Source organism: Lissotriton vulgaris, chromosome 5 (assembly GCF_964263255.1).
Source record: "Lissotriton vulgaris chromosome 5, aLisVul1.2, whole genome shotgun sequence".
Lineage (NCBI taxonomy): Eukaryota > Metazoa > Chordata > Amphibia > Caudata > Salamandridae > Lissotriton > Lissotriton vulgaris.
Window position 1 is genome coordinate 1,849,877,311 of NC_141693.1, and position 6,411 is coordinate 1,849,883,721.

The window sequence follows — 6,411 nt, forward strand, 5'->3', positions numbered from 1 at the left end:
TGCCTCCGTCCTCATCCGGATGCCCCACAGGAGGTAGGTATATAACGTTCCTCGTGGCCCCCAAAGTTAGTAGGGTGGTGCTCATCTCGCGGCCGGCCTGCCACTTAACATCATGCTCCTGGGTTTTGGCCACAAAGTAAGAGAGCACACAGGCAGCCGAGAAGGTTTTTTTTTTTTAAAACATCTTTTTATTGAAAGAAACAATTCCATCAGAAGACACATCATGGAGCAGCGAAAGTGCAGTAGTTCATACATTATAGAAAATCACATTAATGCAGTCAATGGCGAGTATTACGATGGTTTACCTCCATTCCAATGCGCCCACCAGCCTATCCCTTCCCTACGGTCCTCTCCCCATCCACTTCGCCACCTTCCCACCTACCCTCCCTTCACCCCCTTCCCCCTTTCCCGGAGTGCAAAAAATATCAGAGTACACGTCCATTGCCTCCCTGGGAGGAAAAGTCTTTTGCATGTCGTGGGCAGCGCCTGGACAGGGAGGGCCCCACAATTAATCCTCCGGGGTGCCCAGCCACTCTCCTCTGTACCTCTTCCAAGCCTGACAGATCTTTTCCCATTTACGGGGGCAGCCCCAGCTATTGTAGATGACCTTTTCCGCCCTCTGGCACCAATCCATGTCTCGCTCCCATTCCTCTATCGTCGGTACCAGGTCATTACCCCAGAGGCGTGCAATATTTCTCTTTACTACCATACTTGCAAAGGCCAGCCATATCTTATCTCCCTTGGGCCACGTCACCTCTCCCGTGACTCCTAGTACATGCCACCTAGCCTCCAGTGGCACCTTCGCCCCCACCACTTCCTCCATTATGTCCTTCGGCCTAACCCAGTATGATCGAATTTTAGGGCAGTCCCATAGGATATGGAAGAATGTGCCTTCCTCCCCGCATCCTCTCAAGCAGAAGTGTGATGCTGCATATCCCATCTTAAACTGCACCGTGCGCGGGGTGTAAGACCTGAGAAGGATGCGGAGCTGCACGAAGCGGAATCTCGCCCTAATTGCCACCTCACTGGGACACTGCAGGGCCTCACTCTAATCGTCATCCTCTAGCATGCCCAAATCGGATTCCCATTTTTCCCGCAGTGGTCCAAGCGGATCCGGAAGATTGTTAATTAGTTTCTTATATGTGAGTGATATAGCCTTGTCAATTATTGGATCCAGCAGCAGCCTGTCTTCAAGTGGGGTGTATTCAGGTATCTGGTCCCCCTGTGTTGAGTGCGAGTATATAGCGTGTTTGAACTGCTGATAGTGGAGGAATTCGCCATGTCCCATATGGAATTCAGACTGCAAAGTTGCAAACTCCACTACTTGTCCCCTATTCCCAATAGATCTATACCTATCAGCCTTCACTGGCGTAGGTCCCGGAGCTGTGCGACTTCCCTAAGGAAGTCACCCTTCCATAAGGGTGTCTGGGCCGTGAGCTTCCTTTCCCAGCCGAGCGATTTTGACGCCCATTTCCATATCCGGACCACCAACGCGGTCTGGGGGGGCAAAGGCGGGGCACGCTGTGCCCCAGAATAGAGGGCCGCCAAATAGGTGTCCGTGCCCAGAGCAATACGATCTACCCGGTAGGCCGGTTCCTCCTGCGGGGCAAAAACCCATCCGTTAATGTTAGCCAGCTGGGCCTCCCAATAGTATAGGCGGATGTTAGGTACTGCCAGTCCCCCCTCATAGGGACCGCGCTGTAATTTATTAACGGCAATCCGCGGACAACCCTCTGATCGGAAAGGGGGAGCTCTGTAGCACGTACAGCAATCGTGGCAGGGCCATCATTTTAAATTCAGCTCTGCCCATAAGGGAGACCGGAACTGTGTTTCATCCTTGTCACCAGCAGCCTCTGAGGAAGAAATTAATTTTCAAAACGCGTCAGTCAGCAGTGATTGAGGCTGTGAAAGAAATCAGCTGGACATTTTCCTCCGCACCTGAAATAAAGGGGTTGAAGCTTGCAGCTCTGTGTTGTTTATTAGCGTGCCTCTCAACTGTTGGGACCAAGCTGGAGCTTTGATTTTTGGTGGCAGTCCAGCCACCGAGAGAGCACCACCCCAGAACTTTAGGGGGCCACGGGGATTTGAGCCACGATCCCCTCCAGTGTGGAGTGACAACACAGGATTTAGGAGGAGCATCGCCCCGCTGAGACCCATCTGTGGGTTTTAAATGTGTCAGCAGCATGAAATTAAAACACTACTAAAGGGACACATTTCCTGCCGGAACTCCAACTCCCAGAAGTACTTGCGCAGGGTCATAGTGAACCGCCCATCCAAGGGCGCGCAATCACATGTACTTAAGAGGCGGGGACCGGACTGTGTTTCATCCCTGTCACCAGCAGCCTCTGAGGATGAAATGAATTCTCGAAACGCGTCAGGCAGCAGTGATTGAGGCTGTGAAAGAGATCAGCTGGACGTATAGGCCGGGATGCCCGCCACCCCTTTCACCACTAATCCCAATGGGAGGAGACCGACACAGTTTGAACTTTTGGAAGGCAGGGGGGCCTTACGACACCCCCCCCCCCCTGGCCGTATTTATTAAATTATGAAACAAAATTTTAAACTTTAAATTAAAAACTTTTCAGGTATCATGTACAAATTCACCATTCCATTACATTTGATGAAGACAGGTATTCAGGCTAACCTTAACAAATCTCTAATACAAAGATTTCCTTACCGGGTCTAACATCATGACAAATGCATTATATCCGAATTTGTACATCCTAACGTTGGGGTTCAACGGCAAGGTCTTAACCGGTGTCAGATCCCTATCACCAAATTCTCGCCCTCACGTGTGAGTGGCGCATGCGCAGAGGACTTTACCCTCGTAGCCAACTGTAACTTCCCTTGTCGTGGGGGCCCCTTTCACTCGACGGGAAATTCTGGGGAGGGGCATATAGCCGTCTCCCCCTGGGAGGGGCCTATGGCTGTCTCCGCCTGGGCGATGCATCCGTAATGGGTGCCGCCCCCCGTGGGAGGGGCCTATGGCCGCCTCCCCCCGGGCGCTCTCATCCATAATTGTGTGCGCCCCCCCTAGGGCCCTTGAAATCACTGCTCACCGATCATGACCTTACCGCCACAGGCCAGATAGTTGACCGACTATCTGGCCCCCCCACACCTCCTATTGGTCATATCTCCTCAACCCCACTAGCCAAGCTATCATGTCTCCTATCAATAAGTCATTCCCCACCCTGGACAGGTGTACCCCATCATCAGAATAACAGTGATCGCCCCAGATGCACCCATGAGATATGCTTTGAAGATGAGCAGAGCGAAACAATTTCTCCATTTTATTGTTGACCCTCTTTACCGAATGGTTCAACGCCGTTGTGGACAAACCACCCCGCCATACCTGCCTCGGACGATTTAGAAAAGGGGGTGGTGATGAACAGAGTGTCTGAATTAAGCAGACCACTCTTACCCAGTCCAAAGATCAGGGCTTGATCCATCACCGTTATTTATCTCACTGCCCCATCCCAGCTCAGAACCTGGCTATATGCAAATCAGTCTGTCCCTGGCCCAGTGCATCCTGGGAACAGGGCAGACTAAACTACCAAGCCAATTCTTCACCAGAAAGGAGACCAGCTACCGGGGACCGGTTTCTGGCATTTCAGCCGTCTTCGGCCCGGCTTGCTTGAATCCTGATGGAGCAGTGAGAAAGGGACTCATGTCTGAGTATACCCTGCCACACCTATAGTGGCCAAAAACGATTTAGAAAAGGGGGTGGTGATGAACAGAGTGTCTGAATTAAGCAGACCACTCTTACCCAGTCCAAAGATCAGGGCTTGATCCATCACCGTTATTTATCTCACTGCCCCATCCCAGCTCAGAACCTGGCTATATGCAAATCAGTCTAGCCCTGGCACAGTGCATCCTGGGAACAGGGCAGACTAAACTACCAAGCCGATTCTTCACCAGAAAGGAGACAAGCTACCGGGGACCGGTTTCTGGCATTTCAGCCGTCTTCGGCCCGGCTTGCTTGAATCCTGATGGAGCAGTGAGAAAGGGACTCATGTCTGAGTATACCCTGCCACACCTGTAGTGGCCAAAAACGATTTAGAAAAGGGGGTGGTGATGAACAGAGTGTCTGAATTAATCAGACCACTCTTACCCAGTCCAAAGATCAGGGCTTGATCCCTCACCGTTATTTATCTCACTGCCCCATCCCAGCTCAGAACCTGGCTATATGCAAATCAGTCTGTCCCTGGCCCAGTGCATCCTGGGAACAAAGCAGACTAAACTACCAAGCCAATTCTTCACCAGAAAGGAGACAAGCTACCGGGGACCGGTTTCTGGCATTTCAGCCGTCTTCGGCCCGGCTTGCTTGAATCTGATGGAGCAGTGAGAAAGGGACTCATGTCTGAGTATACCCTGCCACACCTATAGTGGCCAAAAACGATTTAGAAAAGGGGGTGGTAATGAACAGAGTGTCTGAATTAAGCAGACCACTCTTACCCAGTCCAAAGATCAGGGCTTGATCCATCACCGTTATTTATCTCACTGCCCCATCCCAGCTCAGAACCTTGCTATATGCAAATCAGTCTGTCCCTGGCCCAGTGCATCCTGGGAACAGGGCAGACTAAACTACCAAGCCAATTCTTCACCAGAAAGGAGACAAGCTACCGGGGGACCGGTTTCTGGCATTTCAGCCGTCTTCGGCCCGGCTTGCTTGAATCCTGATGGAGCAGTGAGAAAGGGACTCATGTCTGAGTATACCCTGCCACACCTATAGTGGCCAAAAACGATTTAGAAAAGGGGGTGGTGATGAACAGAGTGTCTGAATTAAGCAGACCACTCTTACCCAGTCCAAAGATCAGGGCTTGATCCATCACCGTTATTTATCTCACTGCCCCATCCCAGCTCAGAACCTGGCTATATGCAAATCAGTCTAGCCCTGGCACAGTGCATCCTGGGAACAGGGCAGACTAAACTACCAAGCCGATTCTTCACCAGAAAGGAGACAAGCTACCGGGGACCGGTTTCTGGCATTTCAGCCGTCTTCGGCCCGGCTTGCTTGAATCCTGATGGAGCAGTGAGAAAGGGACTCATGTCTGAGTATACCCTGCCACACCTGTAGTGGCCAAAAACGATTTAGAAAAGGGGGTGGTGATGAACAGAGTGTCTGAATTAATCAGACCACTCTTACCCAGTCCAAAGATCAGGGCTTGATCCCTCACCGTTATTTATCTCACTGCCCCATCCCAGCTCAGAACCTGGCTATATGCAAATCAGTCTGTCCCTGGCCCAGTGCATCCTGGGAACAAAGCAGACTAAACTACCAAGCCAATTCTTCACCAGAAAGGAGACAAGCTACCGGGGACCGGTTTCTGGCATTTCAGCCGTCTTCGGCCCGGCTTGCTTGAATCTGATGGAGCAGTGAGAAAGGGACTCATGTCTGAGTATACCCTGCCACACCTATAGTGGCCAAAAACGATTTAGAAAAGGGGGTGGTAATGAACAGAGTGTCTGAATTAAGCAGACCACTCTTACCCAGTCCAAAGATCAGGGCTTGATCCATCACCGTTATTTATCTCACTGCCCCATCCCAGCTCAGAACCTTGCTATATGCAAATCAGTCTGTCCCTGGCCCAGTGCATCCTGGGAACAGGGCAGACTAAACTACCAAGCCAATTCTTCACCAGAAAGGAGACAAGCTACCGGGGGACCGGTTTCTGGCATTTCAGCCGTCTTCGGCCCGGCTTGCTTGAATCCTGATGGAGCAGTGAGAAAGGGACTCATGTCTGAGTATACCCTGCCACACCTATAGTGGCCAAAAACGATTTAGAAAAGACGGCTGAAATGCCAGAAACCGGTCCCCGGTAGCTTGTTTCCTTCCCAGTATAAGAATTGGCTTGGTAGTTTGGTCTGCCCTGTTCCCATGATGCACTGGGCCAGGGTCAGACTAATTTGCATATAGCCAAGTTCTGAGCTGGGATGGTGCAGTGAGCTAAAAAACGGTGATGGATCAAGCCCTGACCTTTTACTGGGTAGGAGTGGTCTGCTTAATTCAGACACTCTGTTCATCACCACCCCCTTTTCTGAATCATACCTGCCTCGGAATCATGTGAGACCAAGCTATTGTACATCCCGGGAGCGTCTTTGCTAACCAACTAACTGCAGAAAGTATGTGCTCAATTAAAGCTTGTCTGCCCAACCTTACCAAGTCATTGCCCCCAATGTGCACCATGACTACAGATGGCGGTGACCTGTGCCGCCCTAACAATTCTTCCACAAAACTTTGCAGTCGGTCAATACACAGGCCGCCCTTTCCATGGAAGGACACCCTAAACCCATATTCATCAGATGTGTGGATCGCATCACCTGCCTTGAGTATGACCCCCGGTACGCCTCACGTATGAGTGGCCCACGACCCAGACCACACGTCTTCCATTCCTTATTCCAGAAGTGGTG